This window comes from Oryctolagus cuniculus, chromosome 3 (genome assembly GCF_051225735.1).
Source record: "Oryctolagus cuniculus isolate XC-2025 breed Fujian yellow rabbit chromosome 3, ASM5122573v1, whole genome shotgun sequence".
Classification (NCBI taxonomy): Eukaryota; Metazoa; Chordata; class Mammalia; order Lagomorpha; family Leporidae; genus Oryctolagus; species Oryctolagus cuniculus.
This window is the reverse complement of record NC_142869.1, coordinates 113,828,268-113,838,098: the sequence shown is the minus strand read 5'-3', so window position 1 is coordinate 113,838,098 and position 9,831 is coordinate 113,828,268. Positions and strand designations below refer to the sequence as shown.

The following is a 9,831-nucleotide window of genomic DNA, read 5'->3' as shown; positions in this document are numbered from 1 at the left end:
GTTAAGTGGACTGCCTGCTGTTGGAGGAGCCTTGGAGGCTTGAGATGGGTGCGGCCTGAGAGCTCTGCCTGGTTCTTCCTGGTTAAGGGTGTGCAAAGGTGACACCCTCAGGTTATGCGTGGTAAATCTCTCTCTTTTTATTTATTTATGTATTTTATTTATTCAGGGGGTAAGTAACACCGCATGGCATGGCTGTGCAGAATTGATGGTATTTCGCTTCCAGTCTTTGGCTCCTCTGGACTCCCACTGGGTTGCCTAGGCTACTGAATTGTAGTGACTCAGTTCCTTAGCTCTCCCCCATTGATATGTAAATCCAGAGAGGAGGCCTGCTCTTTGTCTCTTCAAGCCTTGCAGCCTTGTAACCTTTGCAAGGTTAGGGGGAAGAGAAACCCCGAAGCTTTTTTTTTCCTTCTTTCCGGTAGTGAGTTTGCTGCACTTTCCGGCCCCCCTCTAGATTCTGACCCCCGTTTCCCCACCAATGTCTCAGGTTATTGAGCTCACCTCCCCTTCCAGCGCCGATGTGTGGACTCGGAGCCCTGAGCATCCCAAGTCTCCCCGCTGTTGTCTGTGTGGCATGCACTCCCCTTCGAGCACTGGCGCGCAGACCCTGGGGCTTCCGCGGCTCGGTCCTGCGACTTGGCTTCCGCGCGGTGGGCGACCTTGTTCTCCCAGTAGGTCCTCCGATTCACGGCCACTCGATCCAGAAGGGTTTCCCCTGCAATATTTTCCTGGTTCTTTTTTCTGCGGCTACCGTAACTCCCCTTTTATTAAACTAAATTTTCCCGGACTATCGGTGCGCGCCCTCACTATTCCGCCATCTTGGCTCCGCCCCAGAATTGGTGTTTTGTTTTGTAGAAGGGACAAGTTATTAAATCTGCACATACTTGTATATATACATTCTGCTAAATAACAAACATGATTCAAATTGACATAATTTTTTCCCAAACTGCATTGAAAAAAATAGCATAACATGGCCATTATACTATAAAAATGTTTTTATCATTTGACATTACTAAATTCAAATTTGTAACTTGGGAATTTCATATTTTATCTTGAGGAGGATAGATATTACAAAGAAGTAGGAAATGGTCCCTTATTTTAGGAAGCCAGAATGATGTCAGAAACTCAGACCCAGCATACCTACTAGAAGCAGCCTCTCAGAACAAGAGGTTCTTGCTGGGAAAAACTGGCAAGAAGCTCCCCTTCTACCACAAGACCACTGGTCTGGGTTTCAAGACAGCCAAGGAGGCTATTGAGGATAGCTTTATTAACAGCAAAGTACCACTCGAAATGTTTCTATCCTAGGAAGGATCCTGTCTGGCATGTTAACCAAGATGACGACACAAAGGACCACTGTCATTGTCATCCACCAGGACTACCTCCGTTATGTCTCCGAGTACACCCACCTTGAGAAGCACCACAAGAACATGTCCAATGCACCTGTGCCCTGCTTCTGAGCCATCTAGATCAGCGACATCGCCATAGTGTGTGATCATCAGCTGCTGAGCAAGTCAGTGTGCTTCACCGTGATCCACGTCCCTAAAGCTGACAGCACAAAAGAGCAGTTCCAGAAATTCTGAGAGCAGATGCCTATCCCCTCGCCAAAATGAAACAGCTATTTTCCCATTCAAAAAAATAGTAAGTTGGAAGAGCATAATAATATAAACCAACACAGCTAAACATTAAAAAAAAAAAAACCTTGGTCTTAACTAATATTATTCTGATTGCAAGCAAATTTTCTCATTTCTTACCCCCATTTGTATACATCAGCTATCTTTTGGGGGGGGGTCTATGTGTGAATGCATCAAAGGGCATGCCACTGCCTTGTTTCATGTTGTGTCATTCTGATTGTATAACAACTTTCTGTGCAATGTACCCACTGTTAACTATCCATATTTCACTCCTTTCAAAGACTACTTAGCTCTTCACATAACTGTCTCTACACTTATCTTTTTATTACTGTTTAAAGGCTTCCATCAAGCATGGTCTGTCTGTCATTTGGAACAGCTCTTCAGTGGTCAAAACTGTTTTAGACAGGCAGCTTTGACACCTCAGTAATACAATGAATTTAAGAGGAAAATGTTAAAAGTCATATAAATCAACTAGAGCAGCATTCTAAAAGCCACATAGATCACTTAAAAATTTTCTAATTGCCATATTAGAAAATTAAAATTGCGAGTGGGACATTTTGCCTAGAGGTTAAGATAAGGGGGAAAACATCAATTTCCCATATCAGAGTATGAGGCTTTGATATCCAGTGTCATCCCCTAATTCAGGCTTCTTGTTAATTCATACTCTGAGAAGCAGAAATGATAGCCCAAATAATTGGGTTCCTGCAATCCACATGGGAGAAACAATTCAAGTTTCTAGCATCCGCCTTTAGCCCTGGCCATGAACCAGTACATGAAAGCACTCTTTCTTTCCTACTCTCTCTCTCTGTATCTCTGCGCTCAAATGAATAACAATATTTTTAAGTCAAAAGAAAGTTGGATTTATTTTAAATTAATTTAAAATATATTTCATTTTACAGACATATCCGAAATATTGACATTACAAAACAAAATCCATTTAAACATTTTTTAAAATATTGTGGTTTTTTTTTTTTTTTTCATAGCAAGGCTTCATCGCCAGTGTGTATCATATGCTGCCAGAAAGTGGAAAATTGAATAGCCATACATCAAAATCTCAAAAGCTACAAATAGCTACTGGATACATATATTAAAAAGTCAGAATTAAATGCTCAACCTAATAGCCCATGAGAAAGAAGACTAATGCCTCAACAAATACACTGCACACACAATAAGGAAAAGGCAGAATGTTAAATTAAATTGGTATGTCTTGATGACTTAATCAGTGAATTAGAAGGATGAAGAATTTTTCGTTATTTCTTGATTTCTAGTATGTATAGAAAAGCACAGAAAGAATCATTACAAAAATGTCAAATGGTTCTTTTTTTTTTAACAGGCAGAGCTAGACAGTGAGACAGAGAGACAGAGAGAAAGGTCTTCCTTCCGTTGGTTCACCCCCCAAATGGCCGCTACGGCTGGCGTGCTGCGCCGATCTAAGCCAGGAGCCAGGTGCTTCCTCCTGGTCTCCCATGCGGATGCAGGGCCCAAGCATTTGGGCCATCCTCCACTGCCTTCCTGGACCACAGCAGAGAGCTGGACTGGAAGAGGAGCAACCGGGACAGAACCGGCTCCCCAACCGGGTCTAGAACCCGGGATACCGGCGCTGCAGGCAGAGGATTAGCCTAGTGAGCTGCAGTGCTGGCCTCATATAGTTCTTGAGGTAAGTAAGATACATTAGACATTCCAGGAGCAATCACGATACATGACAGGAAAAACACCTATATATTTGGAAGATAGAATTTTTTCACTAGTTTGGGGAAAGATTTTTTGACACAGAACAAACCTATGTTTCTGTGACCTTTATCCAAAGACCATATTTAAGTTTTGACAAATACTGCATTTAGGAAACATGTCTTCTGGGAAAGCTTCATAACTGCCATGTTTATTCAAAATGGCAGAATGAAATATAAGCAATCTGATTAATAGGACAGATCGACCTGGTTTCCCGTAACAAATTTCACCAAGAAAAGCCCGTCCTATAATAATGCCAATGAAGCAACATCACACAAATTGCTAAATGACAAAGTTGAAAATAGTGTTTTTTTTCAAATTTGCATGTTTTTCTTTCATAAAGGTTACTTATAAAATACTGGCAAAGAAAGAATTCTGGGACAAAATTAGTGGAGCAAAACAAATATAGACTTCAGAATCAGTAAGTTGAGTTTAATTTTGAACACCATCACAATCTAACCACGTGGCTTTGAAGTATTATTTAACTTTTTGTGCCTGTATTTTTTATCTGTAACATGATACACCTACTCTACAGAATTCTTATATAAATTAGAGAAAATAGATGTAGAACATCTAACACATGGAAAAGTTTAACAAATGTAAAATATCCCAGATATAATCGGCCTTCAAATATTATACGTTTTTCACAAAAATAATAATTTTTAATTTTAAAAAGAAAATATATCCTGGAGATGGCATTGTAGTACAACAGGTTAAGACACAGCCTGAAATGCTGGTATCTAATACTGCAGTACCAGTTTGAGTCCTGGCTCTTCTGCTTCTGATCCGGCATTGTGCTAATGCACCTAGGAAAACAGTGGATGATGACCCAAATGTATGTGGAAGACCTAGATAGATTTCCCACATCTCAGTTTCAGCCTACCACAGTGCTATTGCAGACATTGGGGTTTTAAACAAGTGTATGGAAAATATCCTACCTCTGTCTCTCCCTGCCACTGTACCTTTCATATATATTTAAAAAATCTTTAAAAAATATTATTTATTTGAAAGAGAGAGACAGAGAGAGAGAGAGAGAGACAGAGAGAGAATCTTCCATTCACTGGTTCACTCCCCAAATGGCCAAAATGGCCAGAGCTGGGATAGTCTGAAGCCATAAGCTTCATTTTAGTCTCCCTCATGGGTGCAGGGACCCAAGAACTTGGGCCATCCTCTGCTGCTTTCCTAGCCACAGCAGAGAGCTGGATTGGAATAGGAGCAGCTGGGACTAGAACTGGCATCCATATGGGATGCTGATGCCACAGGTGGCAGATTAACCTACTACGCCACGACACCGGCACCGAAAATAAATCTTTGAAGAAGAAAATGTACCTGGAATTCATATAGAAGTATAAAAGTTCCCAAATACCTAAATCAAGCTTGTGCAAAAGCATCAGAGTTAGAGACATACTACAAGACATACGACAGAGTTATAATAACCAAAACAGCATGATAGTAGTGCAAAAACGGACAATTAGAACAATGACAAGAAGAGAGATCCCAGAATCAATCTACACATCTACAGTTAATTGATTCTCAATGAAGATATATCCTGGAGAAAAGTTATTCTCTTCAATAACGTTGCTGGGAATATTCAATATCCATAAAATAAAAACAGGAAGTTTTTTCCTATTTTTCATCCTATACAAAAATCAACTCAAAATTGGGCAACATTCTAAATGTAGAACTTACAATTATGAAAGCACTACAAGAAAACACAGTGGATGGGGCCAGCGCTGTGGCACAGCAGGTTAACGCCCTGGTCTTAAGTGCCAGCATCCCATACGGGCATGGGTTTGAGACTCAGCTGCTCCACTTCTAATCCAGCTCTCTGCTGTGGTCTGGGAAAGCAGTAGAAGATAGCCCAAGTCCTTGGGCCCCTGCACCCACATGGGAGACCCGGAAGAGGCTCCTGGCTCCTGGTTTCAGATCTGCACAGCTGTGGCCATTGCAGCCAATTGGGAGTGAACCATCAGATGGAAGACCTCTCTCTCTCTACCTCTCCTCTCTCTGTGTAACTCTGACTTTCAAATAAATAAATAAATAAATCTTAAAAAAAAAGAAAACACAGTGGAAAAAGTTAAGACAATCAGCATAGCCAATTACTTTTGGCATAAGATCTGAAAAACACAGCAATAAAAGAATAACTAGATAATTGTAATTATATCAAATTCAGAAGCTTCTTTACAGTAAAGCAAACAAACAATAGAGTGAAAAGAGAAACTTTGGAATGCTAAAAAGTATTTGCAAACCACTCATTTGACAACTGATTAGTACATAGATTATTTAAGTGACTCAAAAAAATCAAATTACAAAAGATAAATATTTCAGTTAAGTGAAAGGGAAAGGATATGAATAGATATTTATTTAAAATGTACCCTAGGGCCAGCGCAGTGGCTCACTTGGTTAATCCTCCGCCTGCGTAGGCTCCAAGTTTTAGTCCCTGTTGCTCCTCTTCCATTCCAGCTCTCTGCTGTGGCCCGGGAAGGCAGTGGAGGATGGCCCCTGCTCCCGCATGGGAGACCAGGAGGAAGCACCTGGCTCCTGGCTTCAGATCGGCGCAGTGCCGGCCATGGCGGTCATTTGGGGGGTGAACCAACGGAAGGAAGACCTTTCTCTCTATTTCTTTCTTTCACTGTCTAACTCTATGTGTCAAATAAATAAAATCTTTAAAAAAAATGAATAAAAATAAAAGGTGTCCTCACCATAGGTTGAGCAAAGATATAAAACAAGGTTTAACAAAACTGTGTTGCAGCAATACTGATACACAAAGGCATTTATTTCTTTTTATTTTACTTTAAATTCTTTTCTAATTTTAGCTCTCACATACAAAGGAGAACATGCGACGTTTCTCTTTCTGCGTCTGGGTTATTTCACTCAACTATAGTTTTAACAATCTGTAATTTTTTAACATTTACTGTATATGAATGAAATGCACATCTTTCCACTTGATTGTTTTAAAAATTTATTTATTTGAAAGACAGTTATAGAGAAAGAGAGCAAAAGAAGAGAAGAGGAGAAAGAGAGGAGAGAGAGCGGCAGAGAACTTCCATTCACTGGTTCATCGTCCAAATGGCTGCCATGGCCGGAGCTGGGCCAGGAAAAACCTGGGAGCTTCATCAGGGTCTCTCCTGTGAGTCTGGGTGCCCATGTACATGGACTGTCTTCCTCTGCTTTCTCAGGCACATTAACATGGAACTGGATAGGAAGTGGAGCAGCTCGAACTGGAGCCCATATGGGATGCTAGCATTGCAGGCAGCTGCTTAACCCCCTAAGCCACAGCACCAGGCTCTCACTTGACTATTGTTTATAATCCTTGTTATATACTTGCTTAACTGTGGTCTTTTTACTTGTTATTTGTTAAACTCTATTTAGTGGATTATTAAGCCTTTCACTATAATATAAATTAAAATATATTATCTCAAAATTTTTAAAAAAGGGAAGGGCGGAAAAAGAGAAAAGGAAGTATCACTGTATTATTGGAATTGTATGGAGAAACTACACTGAATCTGTTATCTTTGTACTAATGTCGCATTACCATGAGATTGATGAAAATTTTGTTGTAGTAATTATCATGCATTTCTTGTGACCCTGAGAATCTAATGTATTATATTACTTTAAAAATAAAATTTAATGAAAAGAATAAAAAAAAACCAGAAATACAAATTGCCTAGAAACAAATAGAAAATGTGCAGTACCACTAGCCATCCAAGGAATGCCAATTAAAACTACAACGAGTTATCATTTTGCCTTACTTGGTATGGCTATTATCATAAAAACAAAAACTAATGGTGAGGATGTCAAGAAAAGGGACTGCTTGTACACTGTCCATAGGAAAGCAAATAACAATAACCATTATCAAGAACATTATGAAGATTCTTCAAAAATCTAAAACTAGATCTAACATGTGACCCAGCTATCCTACTTCTGGGAAAACATTCACAAGAAATGAAATCAGCATATGAAAGATATAACTGCAACTCTGTATTCAATCTAACACTCTTTGCAATAGCGAGGATATAAAATCAATCTAGGTACCTACTAAGGAGATAAAGGGGAATGGATAGGGTGTGCTAAACACAGATTTAAGTAATTGATTTTAGGGATACATAGCACAGTGGGACCCAAACAGATTCCATTAATGTCTTCTATTCTATACAAAGAATTGGAGGAAAAGAACTACTACTATAACATTGAAGAGGTTCAGACGTTCACTACCTTATTTGATCAGTTCACTTTGTGTGTGTGTGTGTGTGTGTGTGTTGGAATACTGCAGTGTGTACCATAAAAGTGCACAAGTACTACATGTAATCAAGAGTTTTAAAGAGGAAAAATATAAGATTAACATCAAAAGAAAAACTTAATGAGCTTTTCCACAGATAATTTGAGGGTTTTATTCATCTCTTTAGCTAAATTCAAAAGTACATTAGTGTTATTGTTTTCATCGGTACTAAACAAATACACATCTCTGCATTACAGGGAAGAATCAATTTTTATACAGGTTACTTCCTAAGTAATTTCAGTGGGAAGGAAAAATATATCAGTGCAATCAAATATAATCTGTATCATTTCTTCTAAAGAACCAAAGTTCTTTACCAGCATTATTGGCAAAGTCATTACGCAAAAGTGAAAGAAAATTGAAGGTGATCTTTTAAATGTTAATCATTTTCTTTTTTTCTTTAGTATCTCAGAGAAAAAAATAAAACAAAGTTCCTCTGTATTTCAACTCCAGAGTTTCAAAGTTTTTTTTATTCTTTATTGTTTTCACAAATATCTATCTAACTCAATATCTAATGAAATTTTAATCCATTACTTTTTCTAGTGGGGTCCCACTTGAAATATTGGGAACTAATTTATTAAAATCCACTTGACCAGTTTTATTAAACTATCTATGATAAAGAACATTTTTAGACATCTCTTGCATCACAGTTCAGAACATAAATGAATTACTAGAAAAGGTAAATTATGGAAATAAACAATATACCAATTTACGGTTTTATTTTCTTTAAATTCAATCATATTTAACTTTAATCTGACCAGAACAATGAGAGATTAAATATCTATAATGTTGTTTATTATAGCTATGTGCAATCAGTATAAAATAAACCTTTTTTCATTCTATAGTTATAACTATATTTATACATGATGTATATAATGATTTTCTATATTAAAACCTGCATATCATAATAAATATAATACAAACTAATATTAATGTGACTTCTCATATTAACTTATTTAATGTAGGTTGCCATGACATTAGTGTTACTCACAGAAAATAATGTATATCTTAACTGCTCAGTGTTTTGTTTTGATAGCAATGACAGTAGAGAACCACTCTCCCAGTAATCTGTTGAAATGTTTTATAGAAATTTCAATAACTTCATATTAGTAATTTAAATTTATGAATAAAATGATGCAAATAATGTTGTTTTAAAACTATACTTTCAATCTTTCATCAGTGGTTAGTTTCAACAATTTATCTTATAAAATGACAGTTAAACAATATTGTCTTTTGATTATAGAAGTATACAATGTAGATATACAATATAGATTTTCTATATTTGGATATTTAGATGGACATAAAATTCAAAATAGTCTACAAGTTTTTAAGGAGTTTGACAATTTTTCACAGATATGCAGCAAAATATCACTAGAACACTAACAATTTACAAACTTATGTTTAGACTTTGTTTCCTAAATATTGTGTGCTGTTTTGTCATGCATACCATTGAAAATCATACCCATAACTTCCTTGGATGAAAGTATTAAAGCCATTAAAAATATTAAAGACAAATAATCACGTTTATCTGTCCAAAGTATATGGTGAAAAGTTAGGACTAAACTGAGCTCCTGTGTCACAGCAATGTTTACAGAAAAGTGATTGCTCCTCAATTCAAGTTACACTGACAGAAATCCACTCCTTATTAACCATGGTATAATGTTTTGATGTTATTATATAATCAGAAGAAGAATTTTAAAAATAATATATTTAATGTAATTAAAGTTTTTTAACTAAATTACTAACAGTTTTTTGTGTAGCTGAGATTTGGTTTGGTTATCTGGTTTTGGTTTTTGTAGCTGTACTCCCTCAATGAATAAAATATTAACACAAACACTTTCATCTGGAACCGGGAACCAGCATGCAAGATGACCCCTAGCAAACCTCACTTCTTGGTTTAGGCATTCTTGCACAATTTCCTTTTCCATTGTACCAGGGTCAATCCATGTACTGAGCAGACATGATGACATGTAACTTTCAGATTAAATTATAAGATGCAACTATGTCTTAAGAGTGGTCATTCAGGCCGGCGCCGCGGCTTACTAAGCTAATCCTCTGGCTGTGGCACTGGCACTCTGGATTCTAGTCTCGGTGGGGGCGCCGGGTACTGGTCCCGGTTGCTCCTCTTCCAGTCCAGCTCTCTGCTGTGGCCCGGGAAGGCAGTGGAGGATGGCCAAGGTGCTTGGGTCTTGCACC

The 9,831-nt window shown here is 37.7% G+C and overlaps 1 pseudogene; it reads left to right on the top strand.

The window, feature by feature from the left end:
• Positions 1–1,114: 1,114 nt before the first annotated feature.
• Positions 1,115–1,580, top strand: LOC127491787 (small ribosomal subunit protein uS17 pseudogene; annotated as a pseudogene).
• The last annotated feature ends 8,251 nt before the right edge of the window (positions 1,581–9,831 follow it).